Raw genomic sequence first — 24,881 nt, forward strand, 5'->3', positions numbered from 1 at the left:
GGAGATGTGAAATGACTGTCACCACACTGCAACAGTGAGTCAGTTTTCACTGCATGCCCTGTATATCCAATTACAAAAACTGAATTACACTGAGTAATTTGAACTTCCAGTCTGTTTCTCCCCTTCAATAAATGCCTTTGTGCTCAGAAATGCATTAGATGTGAAATTGAAAGTGTTTTATATGATGCATAAAATACTTAAGCCAGCATTTATGCCAACCTGAAGCACAGACACGCTATGCAGTATCTTCCTACCTCTTCATGCCACGCATACCGTACAGTAAAAAGCAAACTAAAAATGCTGGTAAGCAGATTCACCATACCCAAAGAATAAAAACGTCCAACATCATGGTTTAACCCCAGCCAGCAACTAAGCTCCACACAGCCACTCATTCGCTCCCCACCACCACCCCACGGTGGGACAGGGGAGAGGACTGGAAGGGTAAATGTGAGAAAACTCATCGATTGAAATAAGGACAGTTTAATACATACAGCAAGAGCCATGCAGACAAGTATAGCAAAACAAGGAGTTCATTCACAGCTGCCCATGGGCAGGCAGGTGTTCAGCCATCCCCAGGAAAGCCGGGCTCCATCACGCGTAATGGTTACTTGGGCACGCAAACACCATCATTCCAAATGTCCTCCCTTCCTCCTCCTTCCCCCAGGTCTATATGCTGAGCATGATGTCATATGGTAGGGAATATCGCTTTGGCAGTCAGGGTCAGCTGTCCCAGCTGTGTCGTGTGTGTCCCCCTCCCCAGCCAACCCGCTGGTGGGGTGCTGCGAGATGCAGAAAAGGCCTTGGCTCTGTGTAAGCACTGCCCAGCAGTAACAAAAACACCCCTGTGTTATCAGCACTGTTCTCAGCACAAATCCAAAACATAGCCTCACAGTAGCTGCTATGAAGAAAATTAACTCTACCCCAGCCAAAACCAGCACAACTAAGCAGAGCCTGCTATCTTCAGGGAGTCTGAGTTTTTCTGCAAATTCACCCACGGCTGTATGAGATGATCATTCCACTACAGTGACTGACCTATAAAACCCCCAAATGGAAGGCAGCTTGGTGAAGACAAGCAAGGGCAATGTGCCCATGAAGCTCAGGGAATAATGCAGGGTGCAACTGACCGCAGCTGTTGCAAAGAAGCTGACTTTATTTCAGCACAAAGGGGACCACAGAGTGGTCTTTGTTTTAGATAAACAGCTATGTCAGTTCAGCGGATCAACTGACTATATTACAGTTGACTGAATCAACTAGTGGTGTAAATGGTTCTCCCTGAGCTCATTAAACAAAGTGAATGTCTCCCCGAGTTAGCTAAACCACGACAGGGGACTGAATACATGGCTCAGCCCAACAGAGTACAGAAACTAACTAACAACGGAATTCCAAAGAGATCATCAGGCTTGAGCCGGCTTCAACCCGCATGCTCCTTCCTGGTGACTGGGGATGCCCAACATCATGACAGCAAGCATATTCTAGCAACCAGTAATGCGGATCACATTGGTACTTGTTGGAACTGTATGTTGCAGTTGCTATATTGTGCCAAGTTTAACTTGCATTTGTATTGTGATTTCAGTATATTTTATATTGCTCTGTTAAATCAGAAATCCTCTTCAACATCAACTGTCTTCAAATAGTAAGTTTAATATTAAACATTATAACCTCCACATGCGGAATATTTAAAAAGAACCTAGCTGGAGAGTATTGGAATCTGACAGGTGTCTAACAGGACACCTAAGCCTGACTCCCTTCCACAGCAGAATCCAGGGATATTCTTGTCTCAGCTTGGGTCAAACACTATCCCAAAAATACACTGAACAAACACTAAAGACTACCATAAAATTAATTAAAAACTTACTGTCCAGAACAGCACAAAAGCTTTGGGGAAACACGGCCACAGTACATTTTTATGAATAGCTCAAGAGTCATGATGACCAATATCCTCTTTGTTCTTATTCATAATGTCAGTACAAAATGTCATTTGATTTGGTCACAGATCCCCATGAAGAAAACAGCAATGACTTGCATGGATTATAATCAACTACAAATGCAGAGTCACTACCAAAGACTTTGGGGACCAAAGACCAGTAGAAAAAAAAAAAACCACCAAAAAACCACAAACCACCAGTGCCAGACACAATCAACATGAGTTCCTGATCTTGTGCAAATTCTCAGTAGTATTTTGACAAACAGTACAGAAAAAGATATTTCTTTCTGAATGAGGAACAGAAACATACTGGCTTTCACTGAATCTTCACTCCACCATGAATCAACCAGCTAGAATCAACTAATTCCATACCAGGACCTCAAGACACTTCAGTGAAATCTTGGAACCACTGACCAAATGCTAATTCTGGATCTGAGCCCTTTGATTCTTAGTTAGCAGTGTACTTTTTCCAGCGCTGCTTGGCACTTTCTAAATTAAGATTTCTTTCAAACAATGAACACAAGGTAGAAGCTTCAATAAAACACAAATTCAAGTTCTTCAAGCAACTATCACATTTGCATAGTATGCACAAAATTGGATCCTTCCGTCTGGAAGTACTTTGTGTAACCACTTCAGTTCCTTGACTAGAACTTCTTAAATACAAAACAGGCCAATTAATCTATAGCTCCTTACCACACAGGGCTACAAGAGCAAGCCTCTATTACAATTACTCATTTTGCACACAATAATCCCTGCCTTACTTGAAGAACATCCAGAAATGGTTGTGCTTTTGTGTACTGGGTTCCTGTGCACCTCCCCCTCTCACAAGTTTGAAGTAAAGTGTCTCTGCTAAAGAGTCACAACAATATGGCCAAAATGAACCGAACAATACTAAAAATATGGCAATGTTAGGGTGCTGCCACTTTACTCTATTTTCCAGGTACTTTTTCCTTAATCTTCATAAGACATACAGTTATGAAATACCTTTTAGTCTGATTTTTTGTGTTTTTGGAAGAATAGAATATGGATTATACTTCCCATAGGATCACTACGCTGACGTTGTGAGACTCACTTAGGTAACATACTGCCCCTTGAGCAAGTAGGGGCACAGGAAATCCTGCTGACCCAACCCCCAGCACAGATGCTTCTCACTGGTCTGCATCAAGTTGGCAGGTGGAAGTTCTGGACGTTCTGCCATACAGCAGCACTGTATGACCCTACTAGCTGCACACAAGCTGCTGCTCACTGAAGTTAATTCTTTGGAAGTGGTTCAAGGTGCCCCAGGGGCATGCAGGCACCAAGGAAGGTTAAGGAAGGAAGACCAAGTACCCTGGCATGCAGGCACTACAACTACCACCATATACAAGTATTCATGCCACCTGCCATCAGAGCAAGGGCTGATAATACAGTTCTTCCCTGCAGTTCGGTGCACCCCGACATGCCTCGAAGTTCTGTGTGCACCAGGACTGTGTTAGCAAAGGCACATACTACTCAATACTAAAGACAAATCACTCATTTGCCAGGCAGTGTGTTGTCCCTCCTGCAACAGGAAGATCTGGGAAGCAGCACAAGGCTGCACTGTGATAACACGGGTCATGACATGTACTGGGGCAGGGTGGGGGGGGAAGGTAGTCAGAGCAGACTGCCAGACTTTTAATGCTCCTGACAAAGAGAAATGCATGGCCTCCTCCTCTTGGCCCCAGAAACTACTGTTCTTTATTACTTACTTCACATTAGAAGTTCTCGAAGTCCGTAGGAGCTACGTATAGATACGTAACAGCTTGAAACATATCTAAAGACGGTAAGAAAGCTTATAGCTTAAAAAGGCAAATGCAGAGATAACTGCTAAAATATACCAAACCAAAAAAAACCTAGAAAAAAAAAAAGTATTAAAAGAAATACAAACCACACACTCCACACCAAAACAAAAACCAACACACACAAAAGCCCCACAACTAAGCAGAAAGTCAGCAAGGAACAGGTGACAGGACAAAGAATGTTCATCCAACTATAAAAGAAAACTTCATCAAGTCAAACCAAACTGCACTTTCCAAACTATATTCTTCCTTTTTACACTTGACCTACTGAAACAAACCAACTACGTTACTGCCCTGTAAGAATAAAGATAGTATGTACACAGCAATAAAAAAATAAAAATTAAAGCCACGTTAACACATACTTTAATTCAGTTTTCAGTAAGCATGATAATATTAAAAGGTAATGTAGAGACAGAAAAGCTGATAAAAATAGAAACTTCCACAATAGAGATAAATAGAAGCTCAAGCAACTTAATATAACCCCATCCTCCTGCAGGAAATTTATCACTGAAGATAATCAAATCCCAGATCTAAAATTTCACATACTACGAAATCTCCAGTCAGACATATGAATCTTGGCAAAGCATTTGATAAGCTGCCACTAGTGAAGCCTGAGATAAGAGACACTAGAAGGTGACATGCATGGGGTAGAGACATGACAAAAACAGAGATCGAGGAATTAGAGTAGCAAGAGTTTAATAACAGTTATTAACTATGCAACACCAGTACAAATATTAGAAACAAACCATTTGGAAATACAGGAAAACACAGGACAAATAAAACTATCTGATGGACAGAAGAATGAAAAATGAAAGTCAGTCATTAAAGGATTATTTGGGTTGATCCCTGTAAAACTTCTGCCGTGAATTTCAGCACATCAGTTGGAAGTGACTGCCAGTACTGTAAGCATGAAGTAGCCACGTGAGATCAAGATATTTGCATTAGTTACAAACAAATACTACCTGCAAGACATTTCAAGAGACTGGAATGCTGTACTCTATGCAGTTCTGGTCACCTGGCTTCCAAAAGATTTTTGAACAAAATATATGCAGAGAAGGGCTTCCAGGTTCTCTGAAGACTCCACTGCAAAAGTGGAAACCAGGAGACCTCAGCTTGGTTATGCCGACAAACTGAAATTTGCATGAAACACTTGCCATGTTTAAATATCAGGAGAACAAACCAGAAGTATGAATACGATGTAAAATTATGCTCAAAAGCAGAATACAGCAATTGGGTTCTTGAACAGTTTCCAGAAAACAGTATTTCAAGCAAAAAAACATAGCTGCTTAAATTGATACTGGACTCCTTCCTGAAAGAAATTGTGTCATATAGTACCTGCATCAGCAGTATAGCTAACCCGGTACACAGACTCCTTTTTTCATTGGTTTTATTAATCCTGCTGCAAACTCAAAGCACTTCTATACTCATGGAACTCAACCACTCAAAGTTATGTCACACATCCGCTCTTTCCCTAAGCATCTGTTGCACAACAGTCTCAGTAGTATCAGCTATTTAAGCTCAAAGACAGATGAAGTAAGAATCCACAGAACAGTAACAAATGGAACACACAAAACAAAACTATTAGGTTTGACAGTGAAGTTTTAAATAATAAAAAAAATCTATAAAAGCTTCATTTAAATATGGTCCTTAGATTCTCTCCTCTTACCCTAGAAAAGGCTTTACCTGGATAACAATTAAGTGAAATTATTATTCTTTTTTTTAAGATTGCATTACCCACTGAGCACTTTCACAATCATGTGTGTGCTTGCATTCTGAACCAATAAAATAATCTTATTTCTGCTTTTACGCACCTCAGTCTCCGACTTGGGGCTGAGGGAGAGAAAAGAAAGAGAGGTAATGTTGAGGTAATGCATAGTCAGGCTCTGTCTCATTCATATCTTACTCAGTTTCCAGCTACCAAGAACCCTTCTTTGTGGTGCTCCAGTACCCGTGCTCTCCTTTTAATCTCAAGGCCTGGTACAACTCGTAGCTTAGTTTTCCTCAGATGAGATAAAAACCCTCAAAAATCCAAGAGAATATCCTTCTCCAGGGCACAAGCTACTTGTTTACCAAATCCTATTACAAAAAATTAAACTATTAGCTCAGTTTGTCATCCACTTGCAACAACAGCAAAGAAGTTTAGCTCAAATGAAAGGTTTTAAATGAGTTACACACAAATAGGAAGGAGATCCTTACCGTTCTCACTTCAACCATTCAAAGCCAGCTATGCTCAGTGGACTGACTCATAGCCCAGAGTTAAGTAGTGGATACTGTAACACAAGAACTTTTTTAGCGCTAGCATTGGTACACAGCTGCAAGCAGTAGCAGACCCTGGCCCTGACACCAAGCAGGCATGAATCAAGCTGAAAGAAAATATTATTGCAGGCAACAAATGGAATAAGCCAAAAATGTGAACATGTGTACATGCTATTTAAGTTTAGCCTGGGGTTGTAAGAGGTTCTGTTTTTTCTAACAAAAGGTCTCTCCACCAGAGTTTGAGCATTAAAAGGCAAAATGTAGGTTCACAAAGTAACCAACCACACAAGAACTTAAAAATTGTTTCTGTTCACATACTGCTTACAAATTATCAGGTTCCCAGAGTTTCTTTCTTCAGAGATTGCCTACAAGCTTCTATGCTGTTTTGTAGTTCTTTGGAAACAACACTGTACAGCAGAACATTTTATTCCTTTGGATCTGGCTATTATTTTACAATTGCTGTTAGAACAGACAACATTTGAAGTTACTATGCACAGTTTGTTTTTCCTCCCATACACCAAAAGGGTAAGCGTTAGAGAACCAAATTATTTTAGTAAAGAAAGCACATTAAGTATAATAAGGTCTTGCCCTCCTCTGTCTCCTTCTCCAGAATTCAAGCCTACCAACAGTTCAGCCTGTTTGAGCAGCATTTCTTCAAATAGCTGAACAAGAAATCCAGGCTTGCTCTGTCAGGAACCGGAGGAGGAACCTACTCACTCCAAACACACAAAACAGGAGAAAACATAACCTAGAGACATTTTTGAAAAACAGGACCTAGTGCTATTTATCTCCATGAATAAGCAGTAAAAGAGGGCAAAGAAAATAAACAGAAATTCTTTAAATTACAACCAGATACTTTTAATTAATTGGGCAGTTCTAGAAGATTATAACCTTTCCAAAATGGGCTTTTTCAAGTCCCCCACCACATGGCCATGTCTCTATCAGTTCTGTTTGCAAACAAGAGGAGCAGTAAATGATTAATATCATGTTGATTAACTGATGCTGAATTTGCAAAATATTTTTGTTATGGGTGACATGTGCAGGCATGATACCAGTGGAACTAACAAAGCCAGAATACACCCATGGGCAACGTTCTGAAGAGCATGCAATAGCTGAGCACTGAAAGCTGCTAGCACGAACTGCAGGATCCAAATAATCTTTTCAGAGGTACTCGGATCCACAGTTTTGCTGCATTTCTGGATAACGCAAGAGACAGACGGACAGGGAAGAATTATTATAGACTGAGCATCAGCAAAAGTATCACAACACAATCACTATGAAAAGTTTCTAGACGCTGCCTTTTTTACTCTTAGTTTCAAGTTTTTTCAGTTATTTTTTTATTTTAAAATCAGGCAACACTAAGAATTCCAGCCAAGGACAAACTTGAAGAAAATCATGATAACAATCTATAAATGGACACATGAGCACGGCATACCTTCTCTCAGAATAGAAAAAGTACTTCACAAGAAAGAGATTTGGAAAAAATATTTAAATAGAATTTTATGTGCAACTGCACACTTGCAAGTTCTGAAACAGATGACAACTGACAGCATGAGCCTTGTTACTGTCAATAGGCTACAGGAACTCTGTCACCAACAATCACCGCAACCCAGATGCCAAAAGCACATATAGGAAAAAACAGGCATGAAAACTGAGACTGAGGGTCTAGACTGGATATTCTGTGTAAACCTACATATCACATGCGGATATGAAGAAAACTCAAATATCCATGCAAGTCATTGCATAAGCTTCTATAGGCATTAAGTGCTAGAATCAAAACTGTGAACAGCCAAATACAAAACAAGATGACCAAACCATCCTAGGAGGGATTTTTAACAAGTGAGAGATGACAACATACTCACTGTTGCTGAGTAACAGCCTCCAAATCCACAGAATTAAAGACTCAGTACATACACCTGCCTCAAATGCACACTTTCTCTGTGCAGTAAGACAAAAAAGATTTACTTTTAGGGAAAAGGCAGCAGAACTCCTCTGACATCGAATGCCTGACTTCCTCCTTCAGGAAGGAGAAAATACCATGAGAGATTATTTTACCATATTTTTTGTAAAGCCATTAATAAACAATGAGGATCTTTCTTGAACAAGACACACTACCTTCGTCTGGTTTAAAATGTAGCTTTCAGAGAGGTGGGTACAGTATTTATCAATAAAACCTGTGGTGCCAACATTTCAATTATGTTCTCTATAATTATTCTTCTTTTAACATCATGCATTGATGTGGAAGTTAGTACCATTTCTATAGCAACGGTGCAAACAGCGAAAAAAATCCAAAACTAACAGCCTATAAATTGCCTATATTTGGTACAGTGACTTATGTGCAACTACAATAGGCATTTGGCAGACAGCTGGATTTTCTGACTGTGCCACTATCCCCTGCATTCCTTTATGAAAGCATGTCAAGCTCAGAGTATCCAACTTCTACAAGTAAACAATACATAAATCAGTTATCCATCCAAGCATTCACATCTTTCCCACATTTCTAACTCCCTTTGGAAGAACGTCAGTAAATCAGGCAACTAATGAGACAGCAGGTAAAGACCCAAATAACAACAGTGTAATATTAAATATTTTTCTTAACCCAAGACCAGTCAGTAACTGCTGACCATCAAAGCATCTACCTAATAAATAAATCACGATAAAGTGAGCAAACCCAAATTCATTCACACAAATCCATGATTTCAACAAACCAAATGCATGTTGGAACCTTGTTTTAAATGTTCAAGAATGACCAGATAAATCCATGGAGGATTTGTCAGCTGGCCCAACCAGATGTCAACAACCTACTCCAAATGCCTGAAATTGGAGACCAAGCATATGTTTGCTTCAACCAAAATAATTTAGAGTGAACATTTTCATGAAGGAGGATAGTGGATTTTGAAGCATGTATCATTTTTTTCTTGTTATCAAAACAGAAATTGACAGTAGATTGCAGGGAAATCTTGTCTCTTTAGATACCCAAGGCAGACACGCATATATTTGGAGGCCTCAAATTCCGGTATACCACCTTACCACTTCTCTGCACTAACAACAACAGTTGAATCTGCAGAAAAACTAAATGCAACTTCGGGTAAATGGACAGTATAAATGAGAGCCCTGCTGGAGCTATTTCTAAGCCATCTATCGACATTATTGATGAAAGGATCTGCTCTAAAGAAGGAATGACATAATAAATATCCACAGAGTTTGCAGAACTTGTATAACTGATGTAGAATACAGTATTTTCCAGAAGACATCAAAAAGATACTGAGGTGTAGCATAAGCATTAATTTGAAGAGCATAGCTGGCAAAGCACGAGAACCAACTAAGCAAAAATATTTGTATACCTCTAATGGTAGTGAAGACAAGCCTCAAAATCTTGTTACAAAACAGGGAAAAAGAAACTGCAGGGGCAAAGTTAATGATAAAGTTCTTTCCAGCACACATGACAAGTTTAACCAGGAACCAAGGAAATCAAGTAATTTCTCAAATTACTTTCTAAGGAGGTAGAGTTAAGCTATTCTGCTTGAGAGCCATGCTTCAAATGAGGAACGTAAAAATCATTAACTGCTAAAGAGGTGCACATATCCTTTAGCTCTACACTGGATTTAGTGGCAATATGATCAGCAAACCAGGAAAAGAGAACACAAACCTGGACATAGTTTACTGGCATTAAAGAAGTAAAGGCACAAGATGAACACATACACACAACGTTGATGGGCCTGCCTGGTTTGACAGACATAGAAAGGCTGCAGACACTTAAGCCAAGTGAGAACAGTTAAATATGTTCCAAGTAGGGGCAAGAGTTTTCTTCCAGATCTCACAGAAAGCATGGGGAATCCTGCAATTTTTATATGCCTTTAAGAGCGTGGCAACTGCTGAAACAACAGCAGCATTTGCTGGTCTTTTCAGTATTTGCGAGTCAAGTGCAGCTCATTCACCCCACATACAAAGATTCCAGTATGCCTTCGATACAGTCTGTCAAACAGGATTTTTAAGATTATTCCAGCACTATGAACTCAGCACAGTAAGTTCACAAGTGAAATCCTATCCAAATTCTACTTGGATATTTGAGATATTCGGAGGATGACTGGATAGTTGTTACTCAAACATATCCCTCAGCTTATGAAATGCAGCTGTGTCCACTTCTGCCAAATCAATGGATGCATGCATTAAAAATTACATGCAAGCTGAAAACTTGGGTCCAAGAGCAAAGACAGAGAGAGAACCTGTACTCAACATAGTTTTGATAGGAATTTGGAGGAGAATGGTGTTTTGAATGTAAATCTGTTTTACAGCAGATAACACTATTTCTTCTTAAGGAAATCATGCAGTTTAACAGTTTATGTAACTAAAAAGAAAGTTATATTCATCTTTGTGTTAATCTTTTAACTGATAAAAAGTAAATGCAGAATGCTATAATGCAAGGAAGTCCACACCATGACACGGCAGGATATCACAATTAGGAATGCAAAAACCACTATTGTGTGACTATTCAGTGATGTTAACAGTATCTTTAAAAAGCACACAGACTAGCACCTTCCAAAAAAATCCACTATAAACTGCTACTTCAGTTAGTAGTACTAACAGCTGAAATCTCTGCTCTTAGCACACTGATTAGAAAATTCTTTGCTTTCCTTTCTAGGATCACCAAAATCATCACAGTGCTATAACAAAGGGGTAGTGCAGATCTTGGGAAAATCACAATTAGAACAAAAGCAAAGATCCTTGGATCCTAGCACACCTACCAGGTAAGCTTTTCTGTTCTCTAGCAACTTCTGGCAGGAAACCTTGCAAGAGTTCTACCCTAAATTTTGCACAACAATCTTTTGCCCCCCTTCTGCAGAGAGAGGGAATCTTCTGGCCCAAACTGGCTTACTCTCAAGCAACGGAGATTATCCATACAGGACAAACCAATGAAAGCTAATTCTTCACCTCATCTAAATGAAAGCACAACACTTCTTTGAGACTCTGTCAAGCCCTGTATTGGTGTCTTACGAGTTATAGTGAAAAAAAAAAAATAAATTCAGCCACCCAAATAAATACACAGCTTGGCCAAGATGACCATTTTTGCCGTCATGCAAGATCCACCTTCAGTACGAAGAAAACCACTAGGAAAGGCCATGACTAACACAGAGAACCAAAAGGTTCTGAGGAACAGTTTCTCAGTATTTGGAACCAGTAGCCTAAGTTACAACTTGTACAAGGATTTGATACTGCTTCATCGTTACATCATTACTGACATTAAACTGTCCTTGTTGTACAAGGAAATCCATCAACATAAGAAATATAAATGGACACTGCCCACCAAACCGTGAGTAGCCTTGTTTGATTCGCCACAAGAGCCCCACAAAGAGAAAACTGTGCAGGGAAACAGACTGAGTTGGGAGAGCTGCACAGGGAACCCAAGCTGCCAGCCAGACATTTCGTTGCCCTGCAGAGGCAGAGCAGAGCCCGTGGGCTGGCCAGCTGGAGAACCTCGTCCTGCAGAATCATCTACTTCTGAAAATTCTGCAACATTTAAGCACTTTTAATGCCCTATTATTCTGAGTTTAAGACAAATTACCTTAACACTGCAATTATTGTGGCAAGGACTGAATTTGATTCCCAGTTCAGAAATCATATAAATTTGCAATTCCAGAAGACATTATTTGATGACATACAAGAGACATTAGATTACTTTATATTGCAGTATTTCCAAATAGTTCTACTAATAAACTGTTTGCCATGCCCTGAGCAACAGTATGGACTAGACGACCCTCAGGTGTCCTCCCTAAAGTGTTCTGATTCTCTAAAGAAAACACAAAAGCATTAATGATCTAACTAGACGCGTGTAGGTTCAGAAAGAGGTATATCCAAATATACTGACCAAGCATAATCAAACCACACAATCTACTTCATTTCTCATCTCACACATCTCATGATTATGTGAATTTTTACATTTATTTTTTAGATTCCAAAAACAGTGGATAAACATTATTCAAGAAATCTTGAGGTCTGTTTGAACATGTTGGTACCTCCCCTTATCTCCTTCTAGGAAGATCTGGTAAAAGTTGGCTTCAAGCCTCCAACAAAAACATTCTACTTCATAATAAATACAAAGATGATCTCCAAAAAAGTCACAGGAAGCTATTTTTAAATGCATCACTTCAAGTAATCAACTTGTGGCATGACTATATTCTCCTAGCTAGGAAAAGCAGCACTACAATGGATACTCAGATAGCCCAGACAAAGGTTATTCGTGTGGCCTCTCCCCTCAAACATTAAGGAGCACCACAGGTTGATCACAGTCCATTTTGTCCTTCCTGAAAAAACATTAGAGAAAAGCAAGACTCCCAAACATACATACACAGGTTCAGAGGTGAGAAAGCCCATGGACCCCAGAACGAGAAATAAAACCCACTGACGAGGGAAGGCCATAACCCAGGAACAAGAAAGAAAAGCTGTGACCTCTCATGCTGTGAGCTAGACCCATAAGCAAGTAACAGCAAATCAGCTGGGTATCATGGAGGGACACACAAGCCCTATCCAGGCCCACTTCTCCTAACCCTGATATGTGTTTGACTCAAGTTTTCACTGTGTTTTGATACTTGGTGATACCGCAGCACTTCATGGTGTCTCCACTATGAGTGATTCAACTGCTACTGCCCATGAGGGTTTGGAAAATCTGAACTACAAATAATTTGGTTAAAGAGATGAATACAGGGATGAATTTTTCTACAGTTAAAAAAAGTAGATATTATAACTAAATAAATTCAGGTCTTTCAGTGTTGTCACAAAGCCAAGATTATTCATATCAGTGAATTATTTTTTTAATAAAAAAACAAACAACACACAAATTAGTAATTCATTTCCTCATTCTACACTACCAGGATCTGAGTTGCCTCTTGCCTGCTAAATGAATGGCCGAAAGCAACAGTACCTCAGCTGCACTTTGAAAATACTTTGATTTTTTTTTTTAGTTAGTTTCATGTTCCAACTTGCCAAGCTGGAAGGCTCATTTTGGTCATGAATGTTATTTAAACATAAATGAGAGCCCACCACATCATAAATACAGTATTGGTACCTTACTGTTGAAATACCACTGAAGTCATGCCACAACAGGGTTAGCGAGGTTTTGGCAGGTGGTATACTTTTGAAACAGCTTTATCACTTAAAAGCTAAGGCATTTTAGCAAGCTACACAAACTTTTCTTCCACTGCCTCCAAGACAACAGAGAAAAACAACCTCAGCAAAAACAGCAAACACAGCTACCAATTTAAAAGCAATATTCATATAGTGATTTACAGGATCTTTCCAATCTAAGAATCTGGTTGGGTTTTTTTCACAAACAACAGAATAGCATTTTCCAGCCGAGTTGCATGTGGCTAATAAACACCGTAAATCTGACAAAGCTATCAACTAGCAGGCAGCAGCGCTGTTCTACAACAGAGACTGCTGCATAAGCCAGCTCCCTCACAGAGGAGTGAAGCAAACAACATCAATTCTCTCTGGGGCACAACTGCATGCTCTATCCAGCCCCAGCCCCCAAAAAGAACACAATTCACAAATGGCACCTCTAGCTTAGGCAAGACCCCTTTTTCTCTTCTGAGATATGTTTTTTGACTTTGAGGATTGTTACATTAAAAAACCATTGGCCTCCTCTGCATTAGAAGTGATGCCAAATATGAATTCCCCAAAATTGCAGTTTTCTTCTTGTAAGAAAGCACTTTTACCAACACTCAGAGAATCATAAACACAGAAAAAGCCACAAAGCAATGCTGATCGGCTAGTCTAATGACAAGATCATAGAAACACACCATATTGCCCTAGGGAAAAAAAAGATATCAGATTCCATTAATGACCTGGAATGTAATAGGGAAAGATGACACCAGCAACAAGAACTTAAGTTGCTAAAGCCCATCACTTGTCCTCATCTTCCCTACCTCACTCTGACAAGTAAAATCAAGAAGATATCTATGACATTCAGTACCAGTCTACACAGCAATCTGACACCTAAAAGCAACACAGAAACTCCAGCACATCCCAAGACAGCAAGGGAAGCCTTTTTTCCTGCTCCCTGAAGAGATGTCACTTCTGTCCCTGTCCTTTAACTCCATTACTGCCCAATTCTGCTTTCCACTTAAGACTATCACTTCATAGAAAGAGGGGAAGAAAAAGAATGTAAAACCATGGAAATTTTTTTTCTGTGATGAAAATAAGAGCTAGCTTTTCCTAAAAGAATAGGTACAGCTGACGTAATTAAAGCTCTCAACTTTTCTAGAATATACCTTTGTTTACAAATAAATGAGGGATTTAAAGTTTTGTAGGTGCAACAGCTTAGCAAAACATCTTTCACACTAGCTACTTGCATTATTTATCAAACAAGCTTCCCTTTTTAGCAGTATCACTTAACACAGGCTAACTGGATTTCTGTGTCTATCTAACTTAGCATAACACAAATACAACACACCTCTGAGTTACATTACTACATCGATATGCACAACAGATTTCACCTTTTCCTAAGCTATCCTTTATAAAAAGCTTTTTGGCCTCAGCAATACCCTTTCAATTAATGTCTTCATTATCTTTTAAGTAAGATATGAAATTCAGATCAAGAATTACTTCTCAGCAAAGCTGTGTCAGCCCCAAATCATTAGCACATATACCTTTGATACTCTCAAGTCTAGATTTGTTTAAGAAGTCATACCCATTTGGCACATACTCTCTTTGGACTTAGAACAAGCATGTGCTGTAAGTGCACAACCCTGCTTCCACACCCACAGGCGTTTCAGTTTTCAACTATAAATTCATCAAATAGAACAGGAAAGGCACACCATTTCACAGGACAAAAAAAACACCAACAAATTTTTAGTAAGCTACTCTGGATGCCCTGGCATAACATCACCTTAAATATTTTTAAAACTTTCCACTGTACATATAAAAAATAATTTGGGATCATGTAACAATAAATACATGGATACTTCTATTCCCTCTCCTAATCACACAGCATTTGTTACCAAAAGGAGAAGAAACTAAAGGAGTTCTGATTGCTGGAATTTTTAGACGTCTCTAACAAACCAAAATACCTGAATGCTAGCTTATACACAGATTTGTATGAATACTTCTTTTAAGAGAAGTTAATTACCTTATCTGAAATATGAACTAAGTCCTAACGAAGAAGCCTCTCCACAACTAAGCTGCAGAAGAGTCAAGATTAACTTTTCAGAAGTATTAAACACAAGTCAAAGCATGAAATACAGTTTGAGTTCTGTCGTCACACAGACCCTACCCATATTAAAAAAAAAAAGTCAGCAAGTTGATTAAGCGCAAGGGCAAGCCATTACATGCAGACATTGAGGAAGTGCTATCTGAAAGCAGGTCTTGAAGCACACTATCTGCTTATGAATAGAAATGCTGTTCTTCAAAGGTAAAGAAATACTGTACCTCAAAAGCTGTTTTTCTACTTCCTTAGTATCACTTTAACATGCCCTCAGCTTTATAAAACAACCTACATCTGGCACCCACCTCAAGTGAAAACAGTTATCAAGCTTGCCTTTTTGTTTGATCTCCTGACTACAATTTGGTTAACAACTTTCTAAAAGTTTGGAGAGAGAAGTATTCTGGGTGGACACTTTGAACACTTTAATAGTTACTGCCAGTATTGCTGAACAACTTCCACAAATGAAGTAACTTTCTGCCAGCATAGTTAGATCTATACACATGTGTTAAAAAAACAAAACCAAAAAGAACCCCAACCACCAAAGAATCACAGTTTCATACTGCAATTAGATTTGGTACTACTGCCTTTGGTACATTTGTTATGAAGACCTTGTCCAGCACAACAAAATACTTGTTTAAAGCACCATTAAAAATTATTACCATGACTGGAAATGCCATAAACTAGGCTGCATCAGAAAGAAAGTTACCATCCACTAGTAAGGAGAAAAGCACTTTTAGCAAGGTGTATCACTAAGAACATCAAAATCTATTATCAAAGAGTTATCTGACAAAATCTGTTCAAAATAAACTCAAAATAGGCCCAGACTGGGACGAAAAAAACAGAACACCACAAACAAGGACTAGAAGAAATTACGTATCATCAATAGGGCAATCAATCAGCAAAGGGTGGCTAGCCAAGCAACTTTCAAAGAGGGAGCAGCAAAACCATTTCTACTACAGAGGTACACTTCCTATTATTATATAAATAAAATGGAAACCAGTTGCATTAGAAACGGCACACCTGACACCATCCACGTACGACATATTAAAAAGTAATAATAAAGCCTTATACCTAGGTAATGATTGTTCATCCTCATCCTATCTTAAGGCAGACCTGCAAGGGCCAGGTTTTATCTGCCTGAACAAACATCTCAAGTTTCAGGCTGCTCACTGCTCACCACACTGTCCTCAGAAGCACAGTAGTAGCGTGGCGCAAAGAAGAAATCTTGCTAAGCCTTCAGTAATTTTGCACTCTGAGCTCCAGAAGATACCTGAAGATCACCTCAGCTGCATGGAAGGACTGAACTCAAGAGATTCTACTCTTTGTATACATTATTCCTTTCCAAAATCCCTGTTGGTATTTATAACCCTCAAGGTTACATAGAAAAGTTTGATCAATACCAAAATTATTTAAAGGTACTTACCAGACAAGTCTGACAACTAACACCCAAACAGATTAGTCAGTCTAAAAGCACTTGACTGTTATTCTAAAAATAAATGAGATAGCTGCCCCTATTCAGGTATACTTACCAATAAAGCACATGGGAAAACTGGCTGGTAATCAAAGACAAGGCTGTTGGCAGAGTGGTCTGGACTTGCTAGCAACGGCAGCACAGTTCAGGCGCCCTTTAACCACAGAGAAAGTCAGTTGTGTGACAGAGCAGGAGAGGAAATACAATGATGATAAGTCATCTGCTTAACCATATGCATTATCAATACACCTCATTATATTAGAGTTACTAATTAGTGACAGGACAACACAGTGACGCTTTAATGGGGGAGCTCATAGCCCAATTCTTGGGGCCATTTTTTCTTTTATTGATTTAGCACTTCAAACAATTTATGTGTGCTTAATGTGAAATGTACACCTAAGAAACTATGCGATGCTACCAGCATTCTAACACTTCACACAAGTAAGGTGATTGCAGATGATTTTGAAATCCCCAAAATACTTTACAGGCTTCTGGATTAGCTTTTGCTTGATCAGAGAAACAGCTGTATTACCAGCTTTCCAGTAGCACCACCATCATTCCCAACTCACTCCACCAGCCTATGCTAAAAGGTGCAAACACTTAAGTTTAGCTCTGCGCAAAGGAGTTTCCAGAAATGTCACCAGGATCTTATAATGCCTCAAATATTTCTGCATGAAATCTGAAACTAAGAAGTTTTATCCCAAGTTCCCAGGCTAGCAAACCCAGCTAGGGATTCAGAGTAGAACTGAGCTCGTACACTAGTACCAGAAATCAACACTCCACAAGCTCAACTATAACCAAAAGGACTACTGATCCACTTAATTGATTTCAGCTGGTTTATGGGAACTCTTGATTTTGTACTTGCCAGTCATGTCCACCACTAATTGCTTTTGTTCATTCTTTTCTCTAACATGACATCAGCACAAGATTTTGTATGGCTGGAAAATAAAGTCAATAAATAAGCCGCCTCACTGCATGTGGGGTCACAACCTAACTCAATTACAAACAAATTTAGTCACAGCTGTGGAGGACCCCAATGTTATCAACCCAGTAACAAGAGAAATTAGAAGATTAAACAAACAACTTGGTGCTAAAACAAGTGAACTAGAAACACAACCTTTTAAAGAGTTTATAAATTTGAGTTTGACGTGGAACTAAGTCACAGCTCCACCTGTGCTTACAGGTCTATTCAGGTACAAATTCAGACACGAAGCTTACAAAGAAACAAAAAAAAAATAATCAGTAAACAGACTTTCAGATTTTTATTGGAGGCTTTTGCCTGCCTAGACATTAATCTGAAAAGGTTGTATCACAGCAGAAAGAACTCTGTACTAGTCCTGTTTATTCACTTACTGGTCCAACTCCAGTCACTCTAAATGAAAATGTAATACCATAGTTTAGACAATTATCCCAAACCCTGGGCACCTTAATCATGTGATAAAAGCAATCCAATTTACAAACTGCATTAAGATCACTTTTTCAGGATCTCCGCCAGTTTTATCTAGCCACCATTATCCAAGAAATACACCTCTGACTTGAAAAAAAGATCAATATTCTTCTTCCCTAGTTCGATCAATCTGAGCCTGTCTCAATGAGGAAAGCAAATTCCATAGCCTCAAAGTTGTCCCTTAATGAATAATGAGGGAGGCACAAATCAAACAGCTTTTAATGCCACATTACTACAACAATGATCAGAGAGTTGATAGCCAGTCCTTGGTCACTTCAAACTTAATTGATTGCTGCCAATACCACAGCACCATTAAAGAGAAAAAGAGGTAACACATACATATCCCATAGTATCAGTGCCACAGAGTCCTACGTAGACAGCTCCAAAGCAAGCAAAGCCTTCTGCATCCCATTTTGCCTCCAAATCGCTTTAAAATGGAGTTACAGCATGAAAACTAGCATTAGCTCAAGCTTCTCTGCAACACCCATTACACATTTCTTCTCTGCCACTCTGAGTGCTTCAGCCCCTGGACAGCCTACGGACATACAGCACAAGCAGTGTAAATGAGGAGATTCACAAGCTCCAACAAATTACTAAATGGGGCCGACCACTTTTCGGCAAAGGATCCTATAGCAAGCTTAACAACTGGTCTCCCTCTCTGACATTTCTGCTTTTCTTTCTTCCTTAACTGGCCCAGTCTCTCCCCAAGTGATATTTCATTCCTTGCACTATGAGCTACTGCGATGATCTAAAACCAATGGGAGGAGGAAGGGCACAGGCAACTTCCAGCCAAATTCTAGTCAGCTCTAGTCAGGTGAGGAGGTCTCAATCTTCTAGTCAAAGATTTAAAAAACTGATTTTACTGCTTCAATATCATTGCTAAGAATGACAACTAATAAACTCGAGTCACCAGAGGGCACTAACACGTCTACCTAATGGCAAATGCACTCCTTCAATCAGGAAGGCTGATAATTACATCCACATCATCATGTATATTTTATCTCGATTGAACTTCAGCCAGCTTGTTCTAATCCATGTTCAAATCTCAACTACATGCTGATGAGGCACTGAGCTACATCAACTGTTGTGGTCACACTTACAATATATGGGGAAGACTTACAGTCTCCCCAGACAGACCAGAGAAAACAGGGCAGGCACATGCATCTCCCAGTTCACTTGCAATCTAATACTGCCTATGAGATGTATTCGTATGTATACATATAAACGTAATTCTGAAACAAGCATGGAGAAGAGGTCACAAGTTCGACACCTCAGAGAAACAGAATAAATTACTACACTTACGAGTTTGCACCAAGATGAATCCTACCATAGCGGACTGCAAGCAATACCTGCCTCCAAGAGAAAAAAGGGGAGGGCTTCCATTTGACCACCAAACAGCAACAGATGCATTGCTCTCTCAAATTTGGCATCAAGTCAACTGCTATGTTACATGCTCAATCTTTAACAAAGGAGGCTGCTCTTTACCACTGAGAAATAAGCAGGTTTTTAAATCACAAAAATGATGCATAAGAGGGGCTGACAAGAGCGTTTCTTGATATTCTGACCAAGCAGCTCTTGAGCCTCTCTGTTTCAGGCACTGCAGCACAGCCAGAGATTTTCTGGGGCAGGAAACCTTGACTTGTTGATGTGCTTGATACAGTCACAAAGAGCCAAAACGCAGCCTGACTGGTACAGCCCTATGGAAACGAGGGCAAAGCTGCCAGGACCAGCAAGGTATGCAGCTTCTTTTTTCCCCAGCATTACTGCCCTGCAGTTCTACCTACACACTGTTGTTCTCATAGTCAGGACTATAAGAGAACACAGACTGGGGAAGGAAAAGGGAATCCTATCCTCACTTACAGAAAGGCACACAATAAGCATGGATGTCATCACTTCTCTACGCTGAAGTTACAGCCATGGAAAAAGTTACACTGAAAATAAAGCTGGGACAGCAAGGATTCTGAGACCATACTCAAGGCATCTCCTTGAGTTCAAGGAAGACACCATTTGTGCCACATGACAGCCTACAACCCACCTGGAAGCCTGTAAGGAGTTCTGAAAAGACCAGCTGTGGGCGTACTAGAGAGCAGCACACCTCACAACAGTCAACTCAAGAGAGTAATCTTTTATGCATGTCAGGAACATTGTATTTTAAAATACTTAGTACTGGTCCACTAGATTTCCAAGGTTTTTTTATTTTGCTATACTATAAGATTCAGTGAACAGGTCAGTTTTTGTAGATAAACTGCTCTATGAACTGAAACACAGACAGGAGTCTCCACCTTCCTCAGCCATCATCAACACCATACTGACTTTTTAAAGTCACAGCAAGAAGCTCCTACGTTCAGAACATACCCTGCTGCTGAATACATCCTCCCATTCTGCAACTTTGGGCCACTCTCTCCTTTCCCTGCCACCACCACCACCTTCTCTGCTTTATACAGCTCCTCCAGACTGCACAAAGCTGCTGCCACCAGCTTAGCCCAGTGACTGCTGCTGCAGCAGCAGGGTAGCAAGCTCTCTACCTGACACCCCACATCTGCCTTGCTCAAGCTCTGATTTCTGAAGTCGTGTTTCTGCTCAGCAGACTACTGGGTGGTACCACCTTGCCCACGAGAAGGACTCCAATGCCATTTTTCCTGGAGTCCTATAAGGCCTTTAAGGATCTTTGTAAAGTAAAAAGAGTTGCAGTCACACATCCATGTGTTCTAGGGGACTAACCATACAGAATATCTACTTAAAACACTCAACTGTAACATTACGACTCTCACTTCAGCAGTCTTTTAAGTTGATTAGTTCATAAATAGACAAAACATGAAGCCCACAAAGCTTCTGTTCATGCAATAAATATTACACATGCAAAACTTAAAAGATGATTTCTACTGCAGCAGTTCCGGGTATTTAAATGTAAAGGTTATGAAAATAAATGTTTACTCATTATTTTGAAAATGCATTTTTAAGTACCTTTTCTAACACGGGCTGTAAAACACTTGACTCAGAAATATACCGTGCCTTTGATGTCTTATACTTTGACAAAAATGCAACCAATTACACTCCCCACCCCTAAAGGAAGTTTTCAACTCAGCTTTATTTATTGAATAAAAGGAGGAATTGAAATGACTCAGCTCAAAGCAAATACAAAGGAAAAGATTAATCCCTAACCTCAATGAAGAAAAAAAAATTGGGGGGGAACTGTTTTAACATCGAGCTGTGTCCTCATAAATTCAAATCTTTTATTATTCAAAGACTTGTCAAGCAGAACATTAGCACACTAAGACTTTTATTAGCTTTCTGAAATGTTAAAAGACATTTATTACAAACCACAGAGAATTTAAAATCAAAGTTTACACAAGAAACTGAAGTTAAAAAGTTAGCCCTGTATCTTCATTCTTCACTGGTGCTGCGCACCATCAAGAACAATAAAATATCTAAACATTGGGATTTTCAGTCTACACAGTCACTAGCAAGATACAGGTGTGCAAGGAAAAAATCTCTCCAAAACCTCTGCGAAGGCAGGTTTCAGAAAAAAAACCAAACCCACAAACTGACAGCAAACAGGACAGCCTCATGAAAAGGTTCGGGGAGTTGGGGGTGTCCCTCCATTAAACTGAGGAATCAAACATTTCTCAGCAAAATCCAGTCCTGCCCTTTTGCTGGCTGAGGCCAGGATTTGCTCCTGCTCCCCAACACAACTCATCCACAAAGGCTACAAATTACAAGGTAGAATATTTCACCAGTGGGGTAACAGACTCCAAGCAGCTGCTGTGAATTTTCCACGTGTATTTGCAAGTTACTGCTCGTCCCTACCTCAGACATGCCACATGAACATTTCAGTGCAGAATACACCTCCAGCCTTGCTGGGAGGAATATTTAATTTCAGACTGGCAGGAGTGCTTCTTTACATCAGTCCAAACGCTAAGTACAGATGTCACCAGAGGGCACTCTTTCAATTCAAGTGACCTAGCTTTAGCAAACTTCTGAGCAAAACTGCAGACAATCCACATGCAGGGATGCAGAGGCTGTGCAAAGCAGTAATAGTTTTCCCTTAAAAACAAACAAACAAACAAAACCATGAAACATGAAAGAAATTTCATTATTTATCCCAGAAACGTGAAATGTTTTTCAGAGTAACCAGAGGCACTGCTAGTAAAGAACACAAGCAATTACCAACTTCTGTACTATGTTACACTGTGGTACCAATTCACTCAAGCAGCTTTGGCACCCATGTGGATCATGTTTATTTACAGCAGCAGAGCCTAAGCCAGTACAGCTCATGTAGAAGCGCCTATGGAAATCCTCTGGCTGTATTATCACAGATACTAAACCTGACAGCAAGACATGAAAAAACGCATTGATGTTGTGAAGAGAAAGCTCTGGGAAACAACGTATTTTTCTACGCCTCGCTGTTCTGTATTTGATGTTGTTTAAAAGGGCCACAAATTAAGCTATTATCATGAGGATAATATAAAAGTATCAGCAGTATCCAACCTGTGGTCCATGTGTTATTTCTAATGGCCTGCTGAGACCTAATGAAGATTTTAAAAAAACAGACTGGTGAGTTGAAGTTCATTAAACAAAGATGTGCACAACCACTAAAAAACACAGTAGGGCTATATACTAAAAAAGGTCACAAACTACAGTTTTATGTAAATAGAAAGTTAAACCCATTTTGCTTTGAAACAAAACATCACCGCAATGCTACTAAAATCAAGTCAGCTGCAGGCAGGCAGCTGTAAGAAAATCATCACTGTGCATCCTATGACATTTTCCAGCTTTGAGAGAAACTCCAACACTGGAGGCCTACAAAACATGGATCGCCTGCTTATTCACCTATTCCAGTTGAAAACAAATTGCCTCCATCTCTTCTAGCTACCTCTGATAGCCAAGCCCATTAGTTTAGCATAGGAACAGAAAGGGAGGAGTATAAGACCTGTGCAAAGGCACCTTTTGCCAGCATAGGGATCTCGCACATAGATAAACATACCCACAGAATTTTACAAGGTTGGTAACTGCTATTAAACACACAGGGACAAGTTACTTCAAACTACTACCTATCACCACCACTCATCTCGATTTAAAATATCTCTACAGAATTGTTTTTCCAGCATCTGCTGCCAGGAAAGAAATACGCCAGACATTCCTGATGTCAAATAAACAGCATCTGTTCGCCCACCCTCCAAAGCAGATCCCCGTTTACTGCAAGGCAACACGCTCTGGGCGCGCTGAACTCACCCCGTTTTACAGACCGCAAACGCCATGTCGTGCGGCGGGACCCCCCGTCCGCACCCCCCCGTGCGCCCGGACCCAGCGCGGGCCGGAGCGCGGTATCGCCCCGCCGCAGCCGCCAGCCCGCTCCGCCCCGGCCTCCGCCAGGCCCCGCCGCGGCGCAGGGCCCGGGGACCCCCGGGGGAACGCGGCTCTGCCCACCCGCACAACCACCCGCTCGCCCGGGCTGCGGCTGCTCCCGCGGGGCCTCTCCAGACAGCGTCCCGTCCCCCCCGCCCCGAGCCGGTCCACAACCTGCTCTCCGGCCCCTCACGCAGGTAGCGGCGGGGGGAAATAAATGACCGGAGGCGCGCTGCGGGCTCGCTCCACGGCCACGCATCCCTCCATCTTGCAGCGAGGCCGGGGGGCGGCCCGGGCAGCGCCGTCGCCTTACAGGCGCACGCACCGGCGGGGGAGGGGGCGCTGCCGGGCCCCCGGGACTTGGGGGTCGGCGCCGGGGGGGGGGGGACGCACGGCGCCCCGTTCCCCGCCGCCCCCCGCGGCGCCCGTGTGAGGAGGCGGGCGACAGGTGGGCGGCGGAGCGCGGGGCGCCGCGAGGAGCCGGCCCGCGGCGGGGTGGCGGGTGGGGGCCGGGACCCTCCCCGGATCTGGGAGGGGACGGCGCGCCTCCAATCCCCGGCCGGCAGCCGCTCCGGGCCCGCCGTGCCAGCCGGGGTTAAGCCTCCCTTCTCTCCTCCTCCTGCGAGGAGCCGGACAATAAGCCTCGCCGCGGCTCCCCGCGGAGGCGGGCGCCGGCCGTGCGGCTCCCTCCTTCTCCTCCTCCCCGCGACAGCCCAGCTCACCTGCGAGAGCGGGGATGGATGAGCGGGGCCGGGCGAGGACGGGGAAGCCGCTCCGGCTGCTGAAGGGGCTGCCGGGCTCCCCGCCGCCCGTGGTGGCTCAGCGCTGCTCGCCGCCTCCGGGCCGCGCTGGTGCGGGGGAGCCGGCGGCGCCGCCACACGCACTCACACACTCACACACACACTTTCTCTCACACACACACTCACACACACGCGGGGGGGCGGGGGTGCCCGCCGCCACCCGCGCATGCGCACCGAGCCCCGCCGGGCCCGCCTCCTCCCGTGTGGCGGAGCGACAGCGCCGGGCGCGCGGGCTGCGCAAGCGCCGCCTCCGCGGTGCGCTGGGCCCCGGGGGCGCGCGCCTGGCCCCCTCACCCGCCGCCGCGCAGCGCCCGCCTCAACGGCCGCCGGGGCGCGCGCCCCACGCCCGCGCGGGTTGCCGTAGCGACGGGGGCGGGGGGGGGGGCGGCCTCGCTCTGAGGAGCGCCCCGCCTTCCCGCCTTCCCGCCCCTCAGGCCGCCGCTGCCCGGCGGCCCCGCACGCCGCTCCCCAGCCTCTCCGCCGCCCCTCGCGGGGCCTCCGGGCCCTGCCGCTCTCTCCACGGGGCCGCCGGCAGCCCCGCACCCTCCGCCGCCGGGGGGAGGGAGCGGGATGCGGAGGTACGGGACAGCGGCCCGGGAGGCGTCGCTCCCTTAGGAAAGA

General features: G+C 42.2%; 1 protein-coding gene across 7 annotated transcripts in view; it reads right to left on the reverse strand.

Annotated features, from left to right (window-relative positions):
• Window positions 1–24,470, reverse strand: part of RALGPS2 (Ral GEF with PH domain and SH3 binding motif 2) — a 134,239-nt gene extending 109,769 nt beyond the window's left edge. For 2 of the 7 annotated variants that reach the window (XM_037403573.1, XM_037403567.1), the window contains exons 1-2: window positions 23,635–23,925; window positions 16,726–16,821 (exon numbers count right to left, since the gene is read on the reverse strand). The gene's annotated coding sequence lies outside the window, so the exon portion shown is untranslated. Of the gene's footprint in view, window positions 1–16,725; window positions 16,822–23,346; window positions 23,371–23,634; window positions 23,926–24,182 lie in introns of those variants that run through there. The other 5 variants (XM_037403569.1, XM_037403570.1, XM_037403568.1 and 2 more) reach the window with 5 other exon arrangements.
• Between the last annotated feature and the right edge of the window lie 411 nt (window positions 24,471–24,881).

This window comes from Falco rusticolus, chromosome 11 (assembly GCF_015220075.1).
Source record: "Falco rusticolus isolate bFalRus1 chromosome 11, bFalRus1.pri, whole genome shotgun sequence".
NCBI classification, from domain to species: Eukaryota; Metazoa; Chordata; class Aves; order Falconiformes; family Falconidae; genus Falco; species Falco rusticolus.